General features: G+C 45.5%; 1 protein-coding gene across 2 annotated transcripts in view; it reads right to left on the reverse strand.

The window, feature by feature from the left end:
* Positions 1–10,455, reverse strand: part of LOC308595559 (uncharacterized protein) — a 149,389-nt gene that overhangs the window by 96,738 nt on the left and 42,196 nt on the right. Inside the window, exon 4 of one of the 2 annotated variants that reach the window (XR_014012087.1) lies at positions 8,794–9,844. The exons of the other annotated variant lie outside the window; for it this stretch is intronic. The gene's annotated coding sequence lies outside the window, so the exon portion shown is untranslated. Of the gene's footprint in view, positions 1–8,793; positions 9,845–10,455 lie in introns of those variants that run through there. 2 annotated transcript variants of the gene reach the window in all.

The raw sequence follows: 10,455 nt of genomic DNA on the forward strand, positions 1-10,455 counted from the left end.
AAAATTACACACAAAAATACCCCCCTTGTGGAAATAACACACTGTCAGACACATTTCAACATTCCTACATAATAACACTTAATACAAAACAAACTAATTAAATATCAGTTGCACAATTGTGATCTTTTACGCATGTATCTTTTGAATCCTGGAGCACAGAGGCTTGAGGTTCAAGTGAAAAGATGTCCTTGCAAGTCAACTCCACCCCCCTTTGTCAGGCCCACTCCCCTGGCAGTCTATATCCTTTGAAAAAGATAGCTGTGGGCACTTGGAAACTCTGGTGTCTTGTGATGATGGAAGAACTGAGTTGAGGGGTTGTTGCTGCTTTTCATCATTGCACATCTGTAGACGCGATATCCTGTAAGGGGGCAGGGTTTTGGGGACTTAAAAACACAGACAAGGAAGGGGCAAAAGGCAAAAAGGATGTCCTCCAGTTTCCATGGGAAGCTGCAAATAATAACAATCTTAGCACATTAAGCATTTTATTCATTTCAATATTATTATCACATTTCCACATAATTACTGTTATTATCTGCTAAGTTTGTTTGCTTTCCTTCACTTAGTTTTTGTTGTTGTTGTTCTTTTCATATTATAAAATAAAAATTACTACACATGTATAGAAAGAGAACTGTAAAAAATACAAAGGTTAAAAAAATACAAAAGAAAGCAAAAAATTAGATTACCAGTCAGATGAAAACAAACTTGACACAAAGACATCAGATTTAGAAAAGAATTATTATTAAATATATTATCAAAACCACGGAGATTACTACTAGACTGAAAAAAAAATGGGAAAACCATGGGGGAAAACTTTAAATCCACCATGTGCTATTTGATAAAAGAACTTCATGAAACTGACTTTCAACATGTGATGAACATGTCCCCAAAGTAAAACACACACACAAAATGACCTATGAGGAACCAAATAAATAAATGCTAAAACACACAATTAATAAGTAACCTGAAGTAATCTGCTTTGGCATTCTAACATCCCAAATGAAAATAAAATAGTGTTTCTTGATGTGACATCATCAGCTGTAATGTTAATACTGGGAAATGAGTTAATACCAAGAAAAAATGAATGGCAATTTTAAAGTTGTGCAAATAACTTGCACTAGCCAAAATGACAGAATTAATAAGAAATGCTCAGGCAAAAAGGTAAACAAATACCATTCCACAAACAATGTTTGGTTGTGCTTCGATTAATTTCATATATATAATGGAAGAACTGATAAAATGAACTTAATAAACGAAAACAAATTATTTGTAACCTAAAAAAAATGTCAAAGCCACAAAGAGATAGATGGAAATCAACTAATATAGCAGGGATTCAGACTTGTTTTGCTGAACAGAAAGAAAGTGACTGTTTGGCTTTAAGGGAAGAAAACAAAAAGAAAAACAAATGCAATTACTTTTTATAGAGTATTTAAATCACTGTTTGCATCCCCTCATTATCATTTGTGCTGTGGGAGAAAAGAAAGGACACTCTGTTAAAAGGGAAAATTATTTCATGTGAGCGGTCTGTCAGGAAATGCTGTTCCTAAAATGCATAGGCATATACACACCTGTTGAAAGGGAAAATTATTTTATGTGAGAGGTCTGTCAGGAAATGCTGTTCCTAAAATGCATAGGCATACACACACACACACACACACACACACACACACACAAAAAACTGTTATAAAATTTAAATCCCATGGGGGGGGGGACTACTCAAGAGAGGAACTCACAGTGGGAGTGCTTTGATATTTACCTGTGAAAAGAATTTGGCATGTCCAGTACTTCACTCTTTTGTATTAAGTAGCCCCTGGAGCAAAACACATTAAGGGTGATTTTCCTCAATGGTTCCAAGTTTTACATAAGGAAATTTGTATAGGTTTCAGGCTCTCCAAACCTTCTCTCTCCCCCCCTCCTTTCTCTCTCTCTCTCTCTCTCTCTTGTAAGCTGATCTAGCCTCTGTGCATGTGCAGAGTTCATGCCTCAGCAAACCTTTTATACCATTGTAAATGTTGCATCTTTTGGCTCAATTAGAATAAGGAAGGGAAAGGTAAGGAGTAGATTTTTAAAATAGGGTTAGATTTTAAAACAAAAAAGAGAAACTCAGCAATTCAAGTATTCACCATTCAGCCCAAGCAAAGGAGTGCTTCCTTTATGTACAGGAAAGGGCTATCATTATTGGTCATTTTATCTGGTCATTCGCGGAACAATCAACCGCTCTCTTATTTATGAGTAAAAATGGCCAGGTAAGGAGTAGATTTTAAAAATAGGGTTAGATTTTAAAACAAAAAAGAGAAACTCAGCAATTCAAGTATTCACCATTCAGCCCAAGCAAACGAGACTGCTTCCTTTATGTACAGGAAAGGGCTAATATCCCTCTGGCCATTCGCGGAACAATCAACCGCTCTCTTATTTATGAGTAAAAATGGCCAGAGAGTTAGAATTCATGGGATTTTTTACTTAATTTTTTTAACATTCTCAGTCATGGTCAAGGCTAATTCTACTTAACTATATGAATTTTTATGTGCTTAAACTTTTAATAGACTTTTAAGTTTGATTTTTTTTTTTTAATAGTAGACAAAATGATAAATACTGTAATCACTTAAATGCTTGATATTACCAGTTGGGCTTCACCTCTCACCTTTTAAAACTAAAGAGCAAAGCTAGGTTCAATTTCAACTCCATCACGTCACCAGAATTTAAGAATTACCCTCCAATGCTTGCAGACACATGGCCTTCCACACAGCCACAAATTGGGAGAGTTGAAAGGGACCCTGGGGTCATCTAGTCCAACCCTAAAATACAGGGTTCATAGCAAGATTTGTTCTACCAGAAACACACACATACTTATGTACACAGACACAACTGGAGAAGAGATCACAAGCCATGCGCCTATCATGTACTAAGGAAGAGGAAAATAAAAGTACCCAATTCTATACAGAACCCTTTTAGCAGATCTTGAAGCTAGTTTGAGTGAGAGTTTACTTCCTTAGACTAGAGAGTGCAAGTTCCTATAGAAATTATCTTTAAAGGAATATTGAAGTGAACATTTTTCCTAAGATAGGGAGAGGATCTCTTATAAAGCATAGTTAAAACAGCCATAGATTTGATTTAAAAGGAATACAAAAGTGACAATTTTCCTTGAACTTGCAGAGGAATAGTAAGCCTAATCTATGCCCCCCCCTCTTTGCAGTTTCCTTTAAAGGAAGCTTACTCGGGAGTAAATTTACCTGGCACAGAAGTAAGAAGGGAGAAAACAACTGAAAGAGGCAGAGTGAAACAAGGGGGAGGGGGGCATTTTCTAACAAAAGAGGCCATGAAGTCTTATAGAGACTGATATCAGGAGCTTTACAATAACTCTTCTGTCCAACCAAATCAAAGTTAAAACTGGACTCAAATATTTTTTCTTAGAATGAACACCATACTTTTATAGGCATATGCTTAATGAAGTACATACACTGCATTTTAGCTTGAGAGAGCAGTTGGCTCAACTAGGCTTTTGCAGCAGAAACATTAGGTTATCAGCACCTTCCAAAATAAGACTGTAGACTCACAATCTCAAAAGTTGGGGCAAAGCAAGAGGTGGGATAAACATTCGCACACTTCATTCTCAATTTTTGTCTTATTTAGGACTGCTAAGATCCAGCATGGCTTCCTTAGATTTAAATTTTGAAGCAAGCTTGCAGTTTAAACTATGCACACTTAAGAAAGGCAGTCTGCCAGAGACAGAAGGAACAGACAACACACATAACAGACAACATGTAAACATACATATTCTCATATATGTATTAACACACAACACACATAACAGACGACATGTAAACATATATATTCTCATCCTTTAGTTGGTTATTGCAAGGAGTTGGGCCACTACCTTTGGCTTCATTAAGTGAAATTAGTAGGAAGGTCCCACATGGTTTTATGAGCCTCCTTGCCTCTTCAAACACACCACCAGTTAATCAAACTGGTAGGGCTCATAACGCTTGGTCGACTGGGTACCCCTTTATAGATGCATGCGTTGCTGTTGTTGCTTTTTTTGCTTTTTCCTTTTTTTTGGGGGGGGGTGTCTGGGATAGAGAAGGGGGAAGAGAGGGGTTGATTAGGATTGGTATGTCTAGGGGTTTGGTATGCTTAGTACATGGACGTATAGTAAAGAGGAGAAGGGGCTTCTAGTTGCCTGGCAACTTCCTTAGTGGGTTTTAGAGAGCTCTAGCTATCCGGTTCCTTGCGTTCATTTCCTATTTCCTTATTTCCTATTTCCTTATTTCCTTATTTCCTATAACCTGGGGTCTCTTTCCACTCTGCCGGTCCTGCCCAATTCCTCATGGGCTATCCCTCCTGGCAACCTCCTACCTATCGTCACATCTCAGGAAAAGGGGCCCTACTGGACGCCCGCGCCATGGGGTGCCAGATCGGGTGGTCCCTGGATAGAATTTCGAACTGAAAATCCCCCTTGCTTTTGGAAGCGGGCTCACGCACGGTTACGTGGCACCGACTAGTGCGGCTGGGATTGGGATAGAAAGCCAGACCACTTCCTGCCCCCTAGCAAGGACGCTCGGGAAGTTCGGAAAGAGAGCTCCAACCCCTTGCTTTCAACTGGGATGCCCGTTGCGGAGAGTCGGCTGTCTTTCAAGTCGGGTCTCTCCGTCTTACTTTCGGGCTCCCAATTGGTGCGGCTGGCTGGAGATTTTAAGGAAAAGAGATAGAGCTCAGAACCCCCCTTTCGGGTTGAGCAGCGGTCCACGGTCTCTCTCACTAACCGGACCAAGAGAAAGGCAAGAAGGAGCGATAGAGAGGAGGGCAGAGAATTCAGTTGCCAGGAGATTCCACCCCCTTCCCACCAGTGCACTGGATTTCTTTTCCTATACTCACGCGTCTTCAACGTTGATCCCGGGATCGATGAATAAGCCGGCTGAATCCCTCTTTTGCTCCCCGGCTGAACTCCTAGGGCTTTCGATTACCGCCCAGAAGATGGCTGGGGGTCCAAAAGGATCTTCCCAGGCAAAATGGCCTGGAGCCGGCTGAAGATTTCGGGGCCCCCAGTCAGCAGCTCGGGAGAACCGCAAGCCCCACGTTGGGCGCCAACTGTTACGGAAAAATCTGGGTGCGGGGTTACTCTGCCACCCAGCTCATCGGACTAAGTCTGTGGGTCCCTGCGGAAGAAAATGAGCTCAGCCGGACGCAGGAGCAAACTGCAGAAGATCCAAGTTTATTGCGCAACAGGTTCAAGGCGAAATTGAACAGCCAGAAAGGGGTGACATGAACTTTTGAAACTCCCTCCATGTCCCAGAATACAGTGCAAAATACATCCCAGTTACATCATGAATACATTAAGGAGAGGTTGGGTTACACAGATTAACATATGGAGGAGGGAGGGGGGAATATGCAGAGCTGGAGATATGCGCAGATAAGCACATCCTGAGAAGGCAATGGTCCATGTTTGCATAGTCTGTCACCTGGCATCGCCTGGAGGAAGGGTTTGGCAGAGTGATTTTGACTGGATTACTTGAGAGATTATGGAGGACAGGGGAGGGGTGATGGAGTCCTAGAGAAATTGAGCAAATATATTGTAGTGAAGAAGACATGCCCCCCCCTTCCGTAACACTTTCCTGCAACATCCACGTTGGGCGGGGATCCTCCTCTTCCCGTCCTCCCCCCCCCAAGATACGCCGCAGAGCAGCAATCCGGAGTGGACGCTCCACTTGCGGGAGAAGCAGGCAGGTTGGGAGGGGGGCTCCCCCCTTATTTCCGGAGCGAAGCAGGATTGGAGGAGGAGGAGGAGGAGGAGGAGGAGGAGGAGCAATGTATTGGGGGTGTGATTTGGGATTGTGTGGGCGGGATGAGAGAAGGATGTGCCGGGAGGGGAGGGAAAGTGTTGAGCGAGTGGGGGGGGAGAAGGAGAGGAAACCCCCCCCGGTCTTCCTTCTGGGGATCAGGAGAGGGGGGAGGGGCTGATCCCGACAATCCAACAGCGAAGTCACAAAATGAGTTCTGCATTTAAATCAGATCAGACTCCGAGTTCGTGTTTTGGCAACATGACAGGTCTGTCTGTCCATCGGGATGCCTGACGATTCCTGCTCGCTGCCTTTTCCTGGCCAGCCTGAGAGATCACTGGAAAGGGAGGATTTCTTGACTCCAGAATCCATCACCGCAGACCCCTTTCATTCAGGCCTAGAGATCTGCTCTTTGGACAAGTCTGTTTGGATCATGTGGATCACCAATTGATCATATCGATCATCCAGGATGTCGTACCCATCTCAGGGGGGGGGGGCTCAGGATGAATCTCCTGCCACGTGACTGAGGGAGTCTGGGGGCTGACGGGGGTCAGACAGGGCTGCTGTTTTGCTCTCCTTACTATTTCAGCTCAGATTTTACTGAAATGGGTGGATTAATTGAGGAAACGGGGCAACGTTGCAAAGAGGCAAATGTGTCTACTTTGTAACCACCCAGTGAGTTGTGTTGCAAAGGCCATTTGCAGAAAGGCTCCTATTGTATCACCTGCGGCTACATGCCGGAGTTTGGGTGTTTTGTGGAAATGTGTCTCTATAAATGCACTTATCCCCGTGCGTTTATAATGGCAAGACATTAAATCCCATGAGATGTGCAAACTGGAAGCACCACTCTGCAGCCCTGCCTGATGCACGCTTACTTAGGAGTAACCCCTACGCCGTTCCATCTGATGCACGCTTACTCAGAAGTAAGTCCCCATAGTCGCCTTTGGCTGGACTTGACCATCCAGGGGTCCTTTACCTTGGGTAACAGGGGCCAGCCCCCTGCTGCAGCCCCAGCCCCTGCTGGCTGGTCACATCTTCCACGCCAAGAAACTGGGCAGAGCCTTTAGGAGCCTCTGGCTGAACCTGCTGCTCTTCTCCCTGGCACCGCCATCTCCACGCAGGTGCCCCCGAGGCAGGTTGGCCTGCAGTTCCCCTCAGTGCCAGCCAGCACGATGCCTGCACTCAGAACACCTGGAGGGCACTGGCTGAAGTCTGGGAGCCCTCGGTGCCAATGCGCAGCTGCTTTGCTTTTCCTCCGCCTGGCGGGCATCAACACAGCACCCTACAGGGGGGTGGTCTCTTGTTCAGATGCCCTCCCTGGGGAAGAGTCTTTGGCCACAGGAAAGTGTGCCAGGAGGGGCCATTGAGAGGGCAGTACAGCACAGCCAGTGGGGAGAGTGCGTTCCTTGGGTGGGGTGGGGGGAGCTTGGATGGACCCCTTCCTGTGATGCTTAGCTGAGATTCCTGCTATGCTGGGGGTTCAACTAGATGACTCAGGAGGGCCCTCCCTACTTTACAGTTAGAAGCCCCCGCACTGCCCCCTCCACACCACACAGATGGGACTCTCTTGTCCAACCCCACAAGGCCATTCCTCTGTCTGGACGGGGAGGGGGAGATAAGGTTCGCCAGCACTGCAACCCCTAACTTCCCCTCCTCACGTTTCAAGCTGGGGCAGAGATGCAGATGCTCCAGGGTCTGGGCTGGCCACAGGCCCCCATGGGCGTGGATGTTGAGCCTTTCTTTGGGAGGGGGGTGTTATAGAAAAATCTAGGTGCGAGGCTGCTCAGTCCCCCAGCTCGTCGGGCTGAGCCCTGCGGGTCCCAGCGGAATAAAGGGAGGAGTCCAGCCAACCGGAGCAAATAAAGAGAGATTGCAAGGAGCTCCAAAGGGACTTCTCCAAACGGGCTGAATGGGCCGAAAATACAGTTCATTGTCAAGGAGATTAAAGTGATGCATGTTGGGACAAAAAAACCCTACGCCCGTTAATATAATGTACAGGCTCATGGGTCTGAATTGGATTTCTCTGTGTGCTCTGGGCCACCTCATGAGAAGAGAAGACTCCCTGGAAAAGACCCTGATGTTGGGAAAGATGGAGGGCACAAGGAGAAGGGGACGACAGAGAATGAGATGGTTGGATGGTGTTCTTGAGGCTAGCGGCATGTCCATGGGGTCACGAAGAGTCGGATACAACTAAACGACTAAACAACAACAACAAGTGTGCTCTGGGAGACCAGGGGAGAGGGGAGCTGGTCGCAGCAGGAGGGGGGGGGTCTCCCTGGATGCTTCAGCAGCCGGCCTCCTCTGGGTCTCCTGGCCCCCTCCTCTCCCCTCTCTGAGCCTAAACTGCTCTCTGCCCCAGCCTCTTCCTGCTCACCAAACCCTGTTTCCTCCTCAGCTTCCAACACCTCCCCTCCTGTTCTGCTCCCTTTCCCCCCTCTTTCTGCTCACTGCCAACCCCCCACCAGTCCCCAGGATCTACGCCTTCTTCCCTTGTAGGTCCCCCAACTTCCCCCCCCCTGGCACCCAGCTGTTCCATGACAGCAAAAGCAGAAACAACAGTAAAATCAGTATGATAGCAATATGATCTGTGGCCCTCTGGTAGGAAAACTCCCTAGCAGCATGACTGAATAAAAACTTCTGGGACTATGGAAAAATACTACCTTCCCCAAACCCCAGAATAAGGAGGAGCTCTGGGGTTGCCCCATGGGGTTCAAGAGTGAAGATGGGCCCATCAGGAGACTTCCCTGGTCCCTGCAGCCCCTCCGTTCCCCTCTTGCAATTAGGCTTGGGGGGAAATCACCCATTAACTTACAGTATTATCAGTTTTCTTCAGAATGCTTAGGAGGCAGGGATGAAGTTTGGGTGAAGAAGCAGTGCTTGGAGATCATGGGGTGGGGGGATGACAGAGTTTGGTGCAAAAACCGTCTTGCATGCTTGAGTAGAGCAACTCCAGGGCATGGGCCAAGTAGCAGCAGGGTAGGGGCCACGTGCAGAGCAAGTCCCACACTGAGGTCAAAAACGCACACAGAGGCAGCAGGACTTCTTCAGTTATACTTTACTGAGCTTTCAAAGCATACAGTTCTCACTGGGTCCCCAGTGAGGCACAAAACGTAGCTCCTGAGAGCAAATCCAGTTTCAGCAATAGAAAAATACAGCACACAGGATATCCAAAACAGGCACACAAACCGGCAGAAGGGAGCAAGGGAGGAAAGGGGCTGGAAGGACACAGGGCAATGGATGTGCGACTTTCGCTTCCTGTCGTCTGGGAGTGAAGTCAGCAACTCGAAATCTGCAGGGGCTTCACGAAGAAAAGCTTTCTGCCAGCTGCTTCCAGGCAAATTAGCATCCCAGAAATCCAGATTCACCAACTCCACCTCACTATCAAAAGGTACCTTACATCTAAAATTATACTCACTAGAGTGAGACGTTGCCTTCATTATTTCATTACTATACAGATTTACATATAAACAGCAGAACCTCAAATACATGACATGCTTTTAAAATGGATTTTCTACTGAGTTCATTGCTGTGAACAAAAGAGTGGACTCTGAAAGGAACATGTCCCACACTCCATACATCTAAATGGGTTCTCCCCTCTGAGTCCTTAGATGTTCCTTAAACACTCCATTATAACTAAAGCACTTTCTGCAATCTTTCCCTTTAAACAGCTTCTCCTCTTTGAGGGTTGATGGGTTTGTAGGGTGTCAACTGTTAAAGTTCTTCCTGTCCATGAGTCTGTGGATGTAGGACTTCCACTAGGACTGAACCTCTGTCTACTTGACATTTAAAGGGTTTCTCTCATGTGGGAGTTTGTTGATGTAAATCAAGGGTTCCACTCGGACTGAAGCTCCTTCCAAACTCCATTTAAATGGTTTCTTCCCTGTGTGTCTGCTGAGGTTTTCTAAGATTTCCCCTTTGACTGAAGCTTTTTCCGCACTTCATGCATTTAAATGGTTTCTCCCCTGTGTGAGTCCGATGATGTCTTCTAAGGCTTGCATTGAAACTGAAGCTCTTTGTATTGATGGAAGAGATTCATAAAGACCAAGCGGGCTTTCTCCCGGGAAGACACTTGTCTGATAATTTGAGGAACATAATTGATATTTTGGAAAAACTAGAAGTGAATATAAACACTAAAGCAGTTCTGATATTTGTGGATGCGGAGAAAGCTTTTGACAACATCTCTTGGAGTTTCATGAAGAAGAACCTACAGGGGATGGGGGTAGGCCAAGGTTTTGAAAATGGTATAGGTGCAATATACTCTGAACAAAAGGCTAAATTAATTGTAAATAATGTGGTGACGGAAGAATTTACGATAGAAAAAGGGACACGACAGGGGTGCCCAATCTCCCCACTGCTTTTCATATCGGTCCTGGAGGTTCTGCTGAATATGATTAGAAGGGACTGGTTGGTTAAAGGTATACAGGTCGGAGCCAAACAGTACAAACTGAGAGCTTTTGCAGATGACTTAGTATTGACGTTACAGGAGCCAGAATCTAGTACTAAAAGGGTTTTAGAATTAATTCAAGAATTTGGTCAAGTGGCAGGATTTAAACTGAACAAGCTAAAAACTAAGGTTTTAGGGAAAAAATTTAACACCGATTGAAAGAGAGAGGTTTCAGAATGAGACAGGCCTGACTGTGGTTAAGAAAGTGAAATACTTGGGGATTAATATGACAGCCAAAAA

This window comes from Podarcis bocagei (genome assembly GCF_964188305.1).
Source record: "Podarcis bocagei genome assembly, chromosome: 10".
NCBI lineage: Eukaryota > Metazoa > Chordata > Lepidosauria > Squamata > Lacertidae > Podarcis > Podarcis bocagei.